The sequence below is a fragment of the Fundulus heteroclitus genome, chromosome 3 (assembly GCF_011125445.2).
Source record: "Fundulus heteroclitus isolate FHET01 chromosome 3, MU-UCD_Fhet_4.1, whole genome shotgun sequence".
NCBI classification, from domain to species: Eukaryota; Metazoa; Chordata; class Actinopteri; order Cyprinodontiformes; family Fundulidae; genus Fundulus; species Fundulus heteroclitus.
Genome location: NC_046363.1, coordinates 3,392,246 through 3,408,778, shown reverse-complemented (window position 1 = coordinate 3,408,778; position 16,533 = coordinate 3,392,246). Strand labels below are relative to the sequence as shown.

At 45.5% G+C, this 16,533-nt stretch overlaps 1 long non-coding RNA gene across 1 annotated transcript; it reads right to left on the bottom strand.

Moving 5' to 3' along the window:
* Positions 1–1,098: 1,098 nt before the first annotated feature.
* LOC118557728 lies at positions 1,099–2,857 on the bottom strand. The gene is made up of 3 exons (XR_004927963.1): positions 2,810–2,857; positions 1,706–2,036; positions 1,099–1,611 (listed from the first exon to the last, which is right to left on the bottom strand). It is a non-coding gene; the product is annotated as an uncharacterized LOC118557728 (long non-coding RNA).
* Between the last annotated feature and the right edge of the window lie 13,676 nt (positions 2,858–16,533).

Genomic DNA, 16,533 nt, shown 5'->3' with positions numbered 1-16,533 from the left:
AAAAGTGAAAGAGGTGTCCTTCGACAGACATTGCTTGAAAAACTCTTTTCATGCAAATCTTCATGGAAAAAGTCCAATTTGATCTAAAATGTTTTTGGTTACAGGTAATACCACTATGTAATATATTTCAAAAGAAAGTTTACCATTTGACTCAAAATGGTCATGTTTTCAGGAACATATGGAAGTGAGCCACAATAGAGTCAGTTAGCTTTTGTTTTTGCTGACAAAGATATAGAGCAAAAATACTGATTAAAAAGATTACTCCAACAACATTGTGAAATACAAGTTTTGAAGTCAAATTATTGCTGTTGCTATAAAGCTTCTTTAAGGTAAAAATTCTGAAGCATGTGTTTAAACTGTACTTATTTTCCTTTTCTTTCCATAGGGCATTATTTTTCTTTTATATTCTTCAAAGTTGATTGTAAAATTGATAAATGCTTTGAGTGCAATAGTGCCCAGATTTCTAACAAAGACTTTTGTCTGTTGTATGTAAAAGGATTTTCTCATGTTCATTTTTGAGATCCATGTATTGATCTTTTTAATACTCATAGATCATGTTCTAGTTTGGTCATCTTCTGGAGGTAGAAAACTTCCTTTCAAAAGGATCTTTCAGAGCACTTGTTAAAGGTACTTTTAATGTATGTTCTTCTGTGAGTTGATGTAACATTGGAGTATAATGTTATGTTTCTAAGGAAAGAACGAGTTGGTTTGATCACAAACCATAACACTTCATTTTGTAATGGGTTTTTACCAAAGATTCATTAAAGGTTTTCATATATCATTCGACCATATCGTCATTGTGAAACAGTACATAACTTGGGTCTCAGTGTTCAGTAACAGAACTATAAGTCTTGCTGTTATAAATATAAAAAGTATGTCTTGAATATGAGGAGCAGTGGAGGGGTTTACAGTACATGTCATTTAAACATTTTGTCCTACATGACAGATTACAAGGCAAATGTGAAGTTAGATTTCTTGTTATTGTCCTAATATATGTAGCAGCATATATTTACTGTCAAACACAACAAGAATCACAGAAAATATAAAACCTAGCAGCAAAATTCAAAAAGTTATGTACATCATGATGAAACCTTTAAGTACATGGGAATCGAAGAAAACAGAGGTCTGTTTTTTCCCCCTCCATCTGTATTTCTTTGACTGCCTGTCCTTTATGGGTTGTGGGGTCTGCAGCTGCCTAATTCTGACTGTGTGGGAAAGTGACAGGTTCATTCTGGACAGGCTCACAAGGTCATTTGCTCCACAAACTCTTTTTTTACAAGAAAATATCACACGTGTCACAGGTTTGTGCGTATATTAGCTCTTAAAAATAAGCATAACTCAATTGTTTCATCATGTGTGGACGGTGCATGAAGAAAGTTCTCTGTCATCAGAAGGTATGATACTTCGAACTGTCTCATCACGTGTGAACGGTCCTCTGAAGACGTTGGACTGTGCAAGTTTCCGCCGCTTGCTCAGAAACCTGTTTGAGATTGTCTTGTTCACCAAAAAGCCATGGAAGGGTATACATCATGTAGGACCGGCAACTTGGAGCAATAGTATCTCTAATCTTACGAATTATGTTCCATAAGTGAACCACTTTAAGAGTTCTTCCTGAAAGACAAGAAAATAAACAAGTTCTTAAAGTACATACTCCATATTTAAAAGCATATATCATATAGTATTTATCTTTTACATTCAAACATACCTCAGTGATATTTAAACAGGTGAGCAGAATTGGCTGCTTATCCAAGAAGTCACCAGTAAAGTAATCTGTATTCTTCAGTTTTTGAAAAAGGTTCATCCAGTACTGGCTGTTGATGTGCTGGCTGTGGGTGCTGGATCCCACAATGAAGTAGTTTTCAGGATAGCTGTCATCAAGACGCAAAAATCTTTGAATGTCTTTCATTGTACCATTCTCTGTCTCCATGTCGATATGAATTCTGGCTGTGGTACCCCCTCTGTTACTGCTGGAAGAAAATATCCAGCAGTAACTTTTGGACAGCACCACCCATGTATTCAGCTTTAGAGATGCCAACCTGTAAACACAGCAGAGATTTTGTTATCGTTCTTTCAAGTTTTTTATTTTAAACAAAAAGGTAAAAATAACAATGTATTCTTTCTAAAAATTGAGCACGTTAGTTCTGCTAAATGTGAGAATCTAAATATTCCAAATTCAAAGTTTTCAAGTATTTAAATTTTGTGTCAATTTAAATGCACAGGCATTCTAAGATGCAAAAGAGAACATTCATGATTTTCTGGCTGTATTTTTAATGTAGCCATCTTAATCCTGGTCCTCCTACCTAAATGTTTTTGTTTATGGGAATTTTAAAAAGTACTTTTACAGAATTCCCATCAGAAGAAGAATAGCTACTGTTTAAAATTGTGATTAAAGGTTAGACTGGATCAATGTTTAATTGCTCAAACCTGCAGTCAAAGGCCCTGTTTACAGAGTACTTAAACGGTGTAATTCCCATGCCGCACCACTAGTAGTGCGGTGATTTTTGAAGCTCCGGGTCAAATTGCCCAGAAGAAGAAAACAGCGGCTGGCACCGCGGAGGACTGTTTCGGCTGCAAACTGTTGTAAATAAACCCACAGCTATAGCTGAAAGCCCCCCTAAGCAACAGTTAAACCTTGTAGTGTGTAAATGGAGAGTACAAAGGCAACGCAAACCTGTTTTCACCGTGTAAACAGAGCCAGAGACTGTACTACAGGGCTGCAACTTGTTTCCATAGCATAGTTGTTAAATATAAATAACTGCCGAATTAATAAAATTTCAAGTAAAGGACTTGCTGTATATGCACGACTTACCTTGTCACTCCTCAGTGCAGAAATACATTCCTCCGACAAATGACGACTTTTTAAAAAGAAATAAAAGGCGCCCCTCCGTCTCGCCTCTTCTCCATGACACTCAAATATCCCGCGAGCTGATGCCGGGGTATGTTGCGTTGTTATGATGAGACAATTATCTGGTTTTAGCAAGATAAGTCTCTCATTAAAACAAGAAACCTTTGCCGTTAAAGGGAGAAAGTTATATAGTTTTAACAAGTTGCCTTATCAGCCGTCTGGAAACAAAACGCTTTGGTAAAATCCTTGAAAGTCACGTGACCTCCCACAGCCGGAAGAGGCAGCCTGTGTGCCTGTGAGCCTGCGCTCAGGGCAGTATGTGAGCCTTTGAGCCTGTGAGTCTGCGCAAGGGGACACAAATCGAAAAGATACGCATACAAATCCTTCTACGCATTTGTGCATCTCACGCGGCAGAACAGTAGCAAAAATCACGTGTGTAAAGAGAGCCAACCGAAACACCGCTTGACTTGTAACCAATGATTTGTCTGTATTTCTGGGTCTTGAAGCAAAAACACTTCAGACACAAGTGTCTCTGTGTGTGCTTACAGATTGATCTACACATTTGCGAATCTCAGTACACATTTGCAGATCTGAATACAGATTTGTGGATTTTTTACACATTTGCAAATCTCTGTACACATTTGCAGATCTGAATACAGGTTTGTGGATTTTTTACACATTTGCAAATCTCTGTACACATTTGCAGATCTGAATACAGGTTTGTGGATTTTTTACACATTTGCAAATCTCTGTACACATTTGCAGATCTGAATACAGATTTGTGGATTTTTTACACATTTGCAAAACGGATTACACACAAGTAGTTTTACACATTTGCAGATTGTTGTACAGACACTCAAATCTTCTCACACATTTACAAATCCCACTGCACACGCACAAATCGAGATACAGACACACAACTCTCCACACACATTTGCAAATGTTAAAGCTACTATTTTAGCCCCATAGGTATTCCCCTGCTGTAGCCAACCTGTTTTTTGGTTTTAGCAATAGGTCATGCACGCTGTTGTTGCCCTTTTATCAAATCAAATAATCAAATGTTTCTCTCTTATTCTAAAAACTCAGGGTAACCTTTAGTAAGTCCATATTTGACCAAATCTAGATGCCTAAATGTGTTGAGCTGCTGCTAGATGATTGGTTGATTTATAAGTTTGTAAGTTGTAAATTTTGACTGCAGGGACATTTTCCTTCAACCAGAGTAGTTTTCTGGGTCAGTTTTTCCATTGCAGAAACCAGTATTAAATCAGACAAATCTACCCCAGAAAACCTGTGAAGGTCTTTCTTATTGGATGGACCTTAAACCTAAGATTAGTGATAGGAGGGTGATAAACACTGGATATTTCCTGTTTCAGTCGACTCCCAGCTTATATGACTCCCCCTTTTCTGCTAACATTAAAATATGACAGAAACAATTGTTTTTTTTTGTTGTCTAAATATAACACTCAAGTCCAGATTTTGAATATCATTGTTTTACATTATTAAGTCCAACAATTAATTAAAAGTGTAAAGTTAATTTAAAAGTTTGTGAAAATAACACTTTCCCACATGGAGTTTTAAAACTAGAAACTGTATAAGCAATGAAGTTCAATTTTAGCAGCAGTGGAATAAGGTTTTTATTAAAAAAAAATCTCCTGTCAAACTACCAGTTACATGCAAATTATTCCAAATGAGGGAACTTGCATACTGGACAACTCCTGCTCTTTAGAGGAGGCAAAAGTCTGTAAGTAATGGCATGAAATCAGACCACTCCGTTTTTGATGTTGTGAGTAACAATAATATCCTTGTTTGGAACCAATTCTATTTCCTTTAAAAGCCTGACCCCAGCGCTTAGCAGCTGGGAGCTCCGTGGTAATGATGTGGCCTTGTGAGGAGAAACCTGATAGAAGAAAAGACCTGCAAAGCCCATTACTGCTGACTGCTGAACCAAAGAGACCTTTTATGTGCTGTCGCCAACTATCTGAACAGCTTTGTCTTGCCCGCAGTTTCTCTGGAATGACATCACCCTGATCTGTAAAGCAGATCAATATGCAATGATATGGCTGAATTAAGTGGCAATCCATCATATGTTTGGACATGCAGACAGCTCACTTGCAGCTGTAATACTTTATTTGTGCCAGTTGTACTTTGCCTTCATGATAGTTTCTAGTGTTGGCTTGATATGTCATACAGATTTATGAAGGTAGCACATAAAATACTTACTTTTACACTCAACATAAAATGCTTCATTCCTTTTAGACCTAAAGTGTTCTTTGCTGGCATATGCTGAAGCCCATTTTTCCCATGTTATAATGATATTAGAGGCCTTGATAAAATGTCTATGACAAACCTTAGTGGCGTTTCTAATGTTTTCAAACATGCAATTGTAAACCCTTTAATGAAAAACATGGCCTTGACCCCTCAGTATGCTCAAATTTTAGACCTATTTCAAAGCTCCCATTCCTTTTAAAAATATTGGAGAACATTATTTTTTACCAATTAACTGCTTTTTTAGGTGCAAATGGGATTGGGGAGGTTTTTCAGTCTAGTTCTAAACATTTATATTCCACTGAAACTGCACTGTTAATGTTTTTTAATGATATTGTTTTAGCAAACAATTGTGGAAGCTCTTTGATTCTTCTACTTTTAGATCTTCCTGCAGCATTTGATACTATGGATCACAGTATTCTTATCTCACACTGGAATGAAGCCCCAATCCAGTGTTGCGCCATTAATATCAACCCAGTGGTCCAGGGTTGATATTAAAGGCGCAACACTGGATTGGCTTCATTCCTATTTGTGTGACAGAACGTTTAGTGTCAATATCCTTGTTGCTGTCCATGGCCATGCTGCTAGCAGCATGAAAGTGGCCGCGCTAGCCACAGATGCACTGCTGCTCTCCTGGTCCTATGCATCTCTTGTATTTGAAGTATTGTTTTGACTGTTGCTGCTGGCAGGTGCTTCTTCCACTGTCCACGGGTTGGCTGGTAGTAGTCTGTCCCTCTGAATCGGCAACTTTTCTTTCTTAGTCATCTGTGCAATTTTTTGCTGCCCTAACAAGACGTTGAGCAAAGGCTGATTGATTGATAGCTGTTCCTTCAGTAAGTCACACCCTTCTACTTTGTCACTGGATTGTAGCGTTTACACATGCAGGCTATTTGGTAGTATGAGAAGGCACCCCATTCTATATATGTGCGAGTGTAATCTGACTGTTTCCTCGATTCTTCTTCTTCAAATTTTCTCCCGTATTTCCACATATATTTTGCATGTTTAGTTTAGTAGTGAGTAGAGTTCCACGGTTGTTGAGTCAGAGAATTACTGTAACAGGGAATTGCCTTTGGTTCAATAAAAGCAACAACTTGTGGAATAGTAATTGCTTGTGTTCATTCAAATTCACAGTTGCATGGTCTTTCAGAATATAGAGTTATTACAAGCGTACCGCTGGTATCACCACCATTTGAGCCATATTTTGTTATAGCTACTATTTGAGTTTGAATAACTCAAACATGCGACGTGGCACAGAGGTTAGGGAGTTTGTCTTGCAATTGGCGGGTTGCCAGTTCGATCCCTGGCACTGACTGTCTCTGTCATTGTGTCCTTTGGCAAGACACTTCACCTGAATTGACTGCTGGCGGTGGTCAAAGGGTGGCGCCAGTGCATGGCAGCCTCGCCTCTGTCAGTCTGCCCCAGGGCAGCTGTAGCTTCTAACATAGCTCACCACCATCAGGGTGTGAATGTGTGAAGCGCTTTGGAGGTCGTCAAGACTAGTTAAAGCGCTATACAAGTACAAGCCATTTACCATTTCACAGGTCGATGGCAGTATGTGAAGACACAGAGCTGTGTTTCTGGCAGGCTGAAAGGCAGCACAGGAGCACCACACTGCAGATTTCTCCATCATGAGGTTGCCACCAACAGAAGTTCTCTGATGACTCTGCCATAGTCTCATCACAGATGAGTAGAGACAGTGGATAGCGATCTTTGTAGACTGGTGGCAGGGAACCCCCTCATTCTAAATGCAAAGAAACAAAGAAGCTGGAGGTGGACTATCACAGGTGCTGGCACACCTCACTGACACAGGTGAACATCTAGGGACATCCAGGGAACTGATGTTGAGATAGTGCACTTGTAAGAGTATCTCCCATCCAGTTTATTGTTCAGGTGAAAACCCTGGACTGTAGTCACAATGCTTATGCTCTTTACAGGAAGGGTCAAACTCTACCTGCTGAGGTAGAGTCTCTGAGGAGACTGAGGTGTTTTAGAGTGCAAGTGGTGCTTCTTCTTTGACTCTGTAGTGGCATCAGCCATCTTATATGGTGTGATTTGTTGGCATTGCAGTTTATCAGTAGCTGAGAGGAAGCGGCTAAACTCATTAGGAGGGCCAGCTATGTCCTGGGATGCCCCCTGGACCCAGTGCAGGTGGTGGGAGACAAAAGGATTGTAGGAAAAATCATATCACTGATGGACAATATCTCCCACCCCATGCATGCAGCTGTCAAAAAGCTGGAGAGCTCTTTTGGACACAGATTATAGGATCCGTCCGATGCTCTAAAGAGCGTTTCCACAGATTATTCTTCCCAGCTGCTGTTAGACTTTATAGTCTTTGCTGCTCACAACAGACTGACTGAGTCATGGTAATGGTTGTGCAGGTTCTGATTTGATTAAGAATCATTTACAGTCTCTAAGGTACATTTGCACACGCCTTAGCTACTTCAAAGGCTGCTGTATTATCATGCATATTGCATTTTATTTCATATTGTTCTGTAGATATGTAAGACACAAGAAACCATCTTTTACCACTCCCACTTCAGCCATTTGTGACCGAACCAAAAACAGTTTGGTTCAGTCACGTTGCAGTCTTATGATTCAAGGTGGGGCATATGTGATTAGGAGGGCCAGCTGTCCTGGGGTGCCCCCTGGACCACAGCTGAACCAACATAAACATGGCAGTGCAGGAGGAAACACCCATAGCTGGTGCTATACCGTCTGCTCTGTCAGAATCAAGGATTTTTTTTTTTTTTTAAAAACAGCAAGAAGTGCCTTGACTAGCTCATCTTATTGTCGTTTCTCATGATGCCTGCTGCTTACATTTTATTTTGATACCATGACTGGCTACAACCAACCTTTGGTAGGTGGGCACTGAGTGTTGCTTCGTCCAATCAGTTCAGAAAGTTCTGTTAAATATGCCTCCTCTCCCCAAACGGATTTGATAGAAGCAATCCCAGTTAATAATATGCAGAACGTAGAGTGCTACACATTATTAATCTTGCTTGGCATGTTAGTAATATTTACTCTGGCATTTATGTTTTACTTTTATTTTTGGTGTTACTGATAAAGTCCAACATCTGCTGCTTTAAAATGAACTTTAGATTGGATTGTTTATTTTTCAGTACTTCAGTACTCCGTGTCTTTGCCACGATCACGGCCGAATTTCCCCACTGTGGGACAGGAAAGGATTTCTTATCTTAAAAATTTGTGTACCAGGTTCTGCCACATGTTCTGCCCTCTACATGTCAAGATTCCACCATAAATGGTCAATGCAAATCACCTCATGGATACTAATGTAAGATGATTTATTTTTCCTTTTGAGTTAGGATGCAAGATCAGTTACTTTCTACAGTTGATCTATAGCTAAGGAATTGTGCTGTGCCTTTAAGAGGAGCTCTTTCTTTCTTCTTCGTGGAGTATTTTTTTTTTTGGTAGTGCCTGAGACGGGAGCTGTTCTGTTAAAAAAATGGAGGTTGAATAAAAGTCTGGACAGCTACGCTATTCCCTCTCAGTATTCTGCTCTTTCTCCACCTACGACCACTTATTTTATGGTAACACCAATTTAGCTCACATTGTAGTGTTACACTAATATGTATTTAAATGAGCCAGCTGATCAATGTTATTTTATTGTTAACAATGCCAACCACAGAGAAAAAGCAAAGCCTGTAGAAAATAACAGAAAGGCCTTTATTAAATATGCAAATCAGAGGTAAATATGTATATGTTGTCCACATTAAAAGAACTTGTTAAAAAGTGAACCTTACTGCTGTCATAAATGTCCCATGATATCCTCACAGCTTTGTGTTGAAATTCTTCTCATCTTGGAGGGAGGCCAGGAGGGATGATATGAAAGTCCCCTCATGCATCAAAACACTGCTATTGGCATTTTAGGATCCCAGTGGCACATTCCACAGTGTGAGCACAGTATCTACTCTCTGGGGGTTTGGAAAGCTGGTTAAAAGAAAGCACCTGCAGCAGTAGCCACCTTAAGCTGTAAGTTATAGCAAAGTGCAATGTTTTAGGGAATTTAAATTGGCATTTTTAACCAGTCATCATCATGGGCCTGGAAATCTTGATGATCCCTGAAAATGCTTTCCCTCCTAATTCTCCCATTTTCTATGTATTCTAGCAGTGACAATGCTTCCATCACGCAAGCATTACGCACAACTGTGACCACAGTTTTTAAATGGTTATAGCGATCAGTGTGATTGCCTCACACGTCAAAATGTATCTGTTAATGGGTGTGCTGGTGGCTTAGGCCTCCATGTTTGGAGGCCTTTAGTCCTCCATGTGGTCGACCAGTGTTTGAATCCGACCTACGGTCCTTTGCTGCATGTCTCTCCCCTTCTTCCACCCCCTTCCTGTCAGTCTACTGTGAATAAAAGTGAGCCACTAGAGCTGCAAAAAGTCTAAGAAAAAAAATTACCTTTTAAACTGCGGTACACATCACCCTGGCGATCATTGGAAAGAGAAATCTGATGATAGAAAACTAATGAAATGTTTTGTGGAGTTTGATTTAAGTTTGCTCCTTTTTCATTCATTTGAAAAATCCTTATGTATAGTTATGGCTCACCAGTGTAAGCATAACACTGTGGTTTTGAAGGCTTATGATAAAATTGGTTCTCTTTCATAGCATTCGTTTCGTTTCTCACTATGGGGAACGCCTCCTGCGTGACCTCATCAGAAGCTCAAATGACATTACGCCAGCCCTGATTGGCTGGCAAAAGTGACAGTCTATGTCAGGAGGGGATGGGACCCTCCTCCTATATAATAGGCCGACATAGCGTCACTCGTCATTCAAAAACCTCTTCTCGCTTCTCACAGAGGCAACAACTGTCCACCTGGGCGCAGAGCTTAACGGTCCACAGAATTGGGTGCGCAACTCAAGTCACCGGGCGCTCCGCTCCTGGACGTACGGTTGTCGGAGAGAAAGAGTAGCAATACTCTTCTATCTGCTTAGTAGAAATACTAAAAAGAGAAAACTCCGGGGAGTAGCAATACTCCTTTAACACGAAGTATCACTACTTCAGAAACGAGGTTTCGCTAGCATCGCGGCTACCTGGTAGCAATACCTGATAGCCAAACCAACTAGCAACCTCGCGGGTAGTAATACCTGAGGTGTACAGAGTAGCAATACTTTGTACATCCCGCTAGCTTCTGTCCCCTAGTAGCTGCACAAGCTCCTAGGGATACACACCACGCTAGCCACCCATAGCCCCGATAGCTAACCATGGCTACGGCTATAAACCCCAACGACGGGGGTAACGGCACGAGACTTTGTCCCTGCGGCAAAAAGATCTCAAGCTGGGACACTCACCCTGTGTGTGCGGAGTGCCTGGGTTTACACCATGCCCAGGTTGCGTTGACGTCCACGGATGAGTGCATCCACTGCGCAGCCTTTCCCCGCAAGCTGCTTCGCCGCCGGCTGGCCCGCCAGGCCAACCTGTCAGGGGGCGACCCGCTGATGAACGAAGCAGCCGCGGCGCAGGAAGGTGCGGACATGCCTGAGGTGTTGGCTGCCACACCTGGCCCGAGCTGGGCGGACGCAAGCCCCCAGCTCCTAGCCCCCGTTTCCCCGCTGCATGCGGTGGACGAGGATGACATGGGCGCTGCCGCTTCCTACATGCCGGGAGGAGATGCGGACTATGGGGACGACGAGTCGGCAGGCTCGGAGCTCCTGATGTCCGATGATGACGAGGAAGACTCCATCTTCCTCAGCAGTGCGAGCGGGGCTGCAAAGCCCCCCGCTGCCGACGGAGGTGAACAACCTCCGCCGTCATCTCCTCTAGATATGGACATGCAGGACATGTGCAAACGTGCGGCTGTCAGGCTCAACATCGCGTGGCCAGCTGTCCAAGCGGAGGTTGTGAAATCTCGCTTTGACGGAAAGAAGCTGCCAAAAGCGAAAAAGACGGGGAAACAAGTCCTGCCCATCTTCCCGGAGCTACTGGATGAGTTGGCGATCACGTGGAAGAATAGGCCGTACAGCGAGAAGCATCCCATCGCGGGAAGCTCCATGTTGGACTGTGACGGGATGGAGTCCCATGGCGTGCGCCAGATGCCGCCGATAGAGCCGGTGGTTGCGACCCACCTTCACCCGAAGACGTCCTCCTCGGCTCCGTCACTGCCCGCAAAGGCAGACCGCTTCCAGTCTAGCCTTACTGACAAGTGCTACAAGGCGGCGGCTCTGTCGACGAGAGCCCTCAACGCCTCCTCGATGCTGATGGCCTACCAGGCCGAGCTGGAGGAGGACATGACCAACAGACCAGACTCCGCTCTGTGGGAGGAAATCTGTGTCATAACGGACCACGTCCTCCGTCTCCACAAAGTAGCCATACAGGCTACGGGGAGAGGCATGGGTCTCATGGTTCTCCAGGAGAGGGCGCGCTGGCTCGGGCTCACCAACCTGGCAACCAAGGAGAAAGAGGAGCTCCTTGACACACCCGTCGTCCCTCAGGGTCTCTTCGGTGCTGCTGTCACCAGCATGCAGAAGAGATGTGAGGAGAAGAAACGGGATGATGAGGCGCTGAAGCTCTGCCTGCCGAGGAAACCTCTGCCGGCGGCTCCAGCAGCGCCGCGCCAGTCCTACGCGCAGGCTGCCTCTCGCCCCATCCCTGCTTTCAGGATCCCCAAGGTGCCTAAAGCGCAGGCAGCGACTCAGGCCCCCAGAGGTCCCAAGAGTCCATGGGCTAGGAAGCAATCGCCTCAGGCCAGCCCTCTGACAGCACCTCCGCCGCCTCCACCTGCCGCCGCGTTGGGAAGGCGGAAGAAGCGGACGGCCTGACAGCCTCTCCTCAGGGGAAAAGCGAGCCCGTTCTGCCCCGTTCCTGGGCTGCTCGTTCCCCACCCAGCTCCGTTCCGGAGCCTGTTCAACGGGACTCGTTCCACACAGAATGCATGGCCGGGATGGGCATTCATGTTCCGGTGCCCACCCCAGGAAAAAGACAATGTTTGCAGTGTTGTTGCGCAAATGTGTTTCCCTCGCATTCTGTAGCAAATATGTCTCGACGAGCGCATCCGGCCTGCGTGCCAAGGGCGCCGTCAAATGTGTTCGTGACAATAAAGAGAAAAGATATGTTGAAAAACAAATCAATCCTTTCTGTCATAACGCAGCCTGCGGGGAACAGCGTCCCCGCAGCTGTGACAACACAGTCCACCCGCGCGCACCCGCGCGCGCTGGTGCCGTCCGCCCGCGCGCACCCGTGCGCGCTGGTGCCGTCCGCCCGCGCGCACCCGTGCGCGCTGGTGCCGTCCGGGCGCGTATGTTGCGTGCCACAACCCGGACAAGGCGCCTACAAGGCGGGGGGACGGAGTTGCCGGTCAGCCCCCACACGCTGAACAGCGAGAGCTGGGCTGCCTGCACGCAGTCAAAGTGGGTGCTAAGAACGATAGAGAAGGGCTACAGGCTACAATTCAATGTCGCTCCGCCCCTTTTCAAGGGAATAATATACTCCCATGCTCAAGGCGAGTCCGCCAATATTCTTCTGGAGGAAATTTCCTCTTTGAAGAAGAAAGGAGCTATAAGGGTAGTTCCGCCCGGGGAATCCCACAGCGGCTTCTACTCAAGGTATTTCCTAGTCCCCAAAAAGGGCGGGAGGGGGCGGAGACCCATTCTGGATCTCCGTGCCCTAAACCGCTGTTTAAGGAAATACAAATTTAGGATGTTGACACACACGTCTCTGCTGCGGTTCGTGCGAGCAGACGACTGGTTCACATCAATAGACCTGAGGGACGCGTATTTTCACGTCCCCATATACCCCCCTCACAGGAAATATCTGAGATTTGCCTTCGAGGGGATATCGTACGAGTATGTGGTCCTGCCTTTTGGTCTGTCCCTGAGCCCAAGGGTGTTTGTAAAATGCACCGAGGCGGCAGTGTCTCCACTGAGAGAGCGGGGCATCCGAGTGGCGACATACATAGACGACTGGCTAGTGGCAGCCCCCACATGCCAGGAGGCGGCTCATCATACAGGTGTTCTTACACAACACCTCATGAGTCTGGGGTTTCAGATAAATGTGGAAAAGAGCACACTGATTCCCACTCAGCGAATTACTTATATTGGGCTCACTCTGGACTCTCTCCAGGCCAAGGCATCATTGTCCATGGAAAGAGTGGAGGCAATGCGTGCCAGTCTAGCGCTGTTTGGCAGGGGCAACATGGTTTCCCTCAAACAATGCCAAAGACTTTTAGGCCTGATGGCCTCCTCTATAGTGGCTATTCCTCTCGGACGGCTGTATATGAGAGGCATTCAGCGATGGGTAACCTCTCTGGGTCTGAACCCCCACCGACATGGCCATCGCAGGGTGAGGGTCTCAACAGAATGCTCACTTGCACTGCGGCAGTGGAGGAGCCCAGGTTTCCTGACACAGGGTGTCGCTATGGGAACCATTCAGGCAAGGAAAGTGATCACCACCGACGCCTCCCTGATGGGCTGGGGTGCCACTCACGAGGGGAGAGCGGTGAATGGGAGATGGCATTCTCACATGCGTTCTACCCACATAAACTGCCTGGAGCTGCTGGCTGTTCACCTGGCTCTGAAACATTTCCTCCCTTGGCTAAGGGGTCACCATGTCTTGGTGAGGACGGACAACTCCACGGTAGTGGCTTACATCAACAGACAGGGGGGGCTACGGTCCCCCCAGTTGCACATGCTGGCACACAGACTGATAGTCTGGAGCAGCAAGCACCTACGGTCACTGAGGGCAACTCATGTACCGGGTGTTCTGAATTACGGGGCAGATCTGCTGTCCAGGGGAAACCCACTGTATGCAGACTGGATGCTTCACCCCCAAGTGATGAGTCAGATATGGTCACGGTTCGGTCAGGCGACCGTGGACATATATGCAACAGTGGAGAACGCTCAGTGCCCTCTGTTCTTCTCCCTGCACGACCAGAGGGCTCCACTGGGCGTGGATGCACTGGCACACAGGTGGCCGAAGACCCTCCTCTATGCGTTTCCCCCTGTAGCTCTCATTCCCCCGACTCTGGCCAGAGTGAGGGAAGGGGGTCTGACTATGATCCTGATAGCCCCACGTTGGCAAGGAAAGCACTGGCTGGCAGAGATTTTTCAACTTCTCTCCAGCCCACCTTGGCCGTTACCACTACGCAGAGATTTACTGTCTCAGGCACGGGGGGAAATATTCCACCCCCACCCAGAGAGGCTAGCTCTGTGGGCCTGGCCCGTGAGTGGTTCAACCTGAACACGGTGGAGCTCCCTAATAGCGTTATTAACACTATTCAGTGTGCCAGAGCCCCCTCAACTCGGTCACTGTATGATAACAAGTGGCGCGTGTTTGAGAATTGGTGCGCAGGGTCACAGGCTGTACCTTTTCAGTGCTCTGTGACAGTGGTTCTGTCTTTCCTACAGGACCTTATTGAAAAGCGTAAAGCTTTCTCAACCATCAAGGTGTACCTGGCGGCTATTTCTGCTTGCCATATTGGCTTTGAAGGAAAGACAGTGGGTCAACATCCTTTGGTGTGCCGATTCATGAAAGGAGCACGTCGTATGTTGCCTACATCTAGACCATTGGCGCCATCCTGGGATCTTCCCACGGTACTGGATGCGCTCTCTTGTTCCCCGTTTGAACCCCTGGAGCAAGCAGAGTTGAAACCGTTGTCACTGAAGACTGCCTTATTGCTCGCTTTGGCCTCAGCTAAGCGCATAGGTGAGATTCATGCACTCTCTACACATCGAGCATGCATCAAGTTTTCTAAAGGGAATGCTAGGGTCAGTCTGCGGCCTAACCCGGCCTTTATTCCAAAGGTGGTTGGCTCGTGCTCCCCCATAATACTGGATGCTTTTTACCCTCCGCCTTTCTCCTCTGAGGAGCAAAGGCGTCTACACACTCTCTGTCCAGTTCGCGCATTGCTGATCTATCTGGACAGAACGAGTGGTTTTAGACAGGGTGACCAGCTGTTTGTGTCGTGGGCGAAACCACACATGGGAAAGCCGGTGACTAAGCAGCGCCTTTCCCACTGGATAGTGGGGGCTATTGCACTTGCATACACAAGCAAGGGCCTCCAGCCTCCTGCTGGTCTCCGGGCACATTCCACTAGAGGTCTAGCAACCTCCTGGGCTCTTTTTAGGGGAGTCTCTATTCAAGAGGTGTGTTCAGCTGCATGCTGGGCGTCACCCCACACATTTGCTAGATTCTATAGTTTGGATGTCACGGCTCCGACTATGGCACATTCGGTCCTCAGTACTGGTTCTTCTCTGAGTGCAGCTTCTCCAGAGTGAAGCATCAGTGGGGACAGTTGTCATCTTGACAGGCATGTCTGGCAATCCGGGAGTCAGTATTTTCCCCATAGTGAGACACGAAACGAATGCTATGAAAGAGAACTTAAGGTTATGGATATAACCCCGGTTCTCTGATTAGCATGAGTGAGTGTCTCACCAGACCACCCTCCTTGCTATGAAGCGAGGAAGAGGTGAGCTTGTTTTGAATGACGAGTGAAGCTATGTCGGCCTATTATATAGGAGGAGGGTCCCATCCCCTCCTGACATAGACTGTCACTTTTGCCAGCCAATCAGGGCTGGCGTAATGTCATTTGAGCTTCTGATGAGGTCACGCAGGAGGCGTTCCCCATAGTGAGACACTCACTCATGCTAATCAGAGAACCGGGGTTATATCCATAACCTTAAGTTAATGATTAAAGTCTAATAGGGAGTAAAACTGATGTGCCATTACACCAGGTAGACACGTGCAACCTGGTGTAAATCATTCACTACTTTGTTGCCATTTCCCATGTCTTCAAAATGAGTGTACACAGGGGTGAGAGTTTGCGTGGAATCACTCTCCCATCAAATTTTTCCTTATAGATCAAAACCATTGTGTCGAAAGTGAAGAACGCAAGTTGTAGGCCCTGTTTTATGCATGTTTTACTCAAGCTTTATAAATGGTGACCCTGGTCATTTCTGGATTAGTACTTTAGGGACCCTGAGTGTAATGATTTGAGTTTTTGTTATGGTTTGATTGTGTTTTATGTTTTCAGTTAGGGTTCTGTAAGCTTTTAATTCAGTTTGGTTTACCTGCCAGGCCACTTAACTGTCTTAGTTTGTTTTGGGCCATAGTGTGGGCTCTGGGGTTATTTGGTGTTTTGTGTATGTGATCAGTTTTATTTGCTGTCTGCCATGTTTTTCTGTTATTGTTTTGGTTTCTAGCCTGCTTCTGTTTTCTGTTGGGAACTCGGCACTGATGGCTGGGTTGATTGATCTCTTTACACACCTGGGGTCCGTTCTTCGTACGTCGCTAACTCAGTTAGCAGGATTTCATTGTTGACGATTTGGCATGATCTTGGATCATTTGGTTCTTCGAAAGACATCCTGCACTTGTTGTCATAGCAACATGTGCGCCAGCTTAAACCTGCTCGAGAGCAGGCTTATTTCATGTAAACAAGATTAGATCACGGCTGTATAAGCGGAGGAG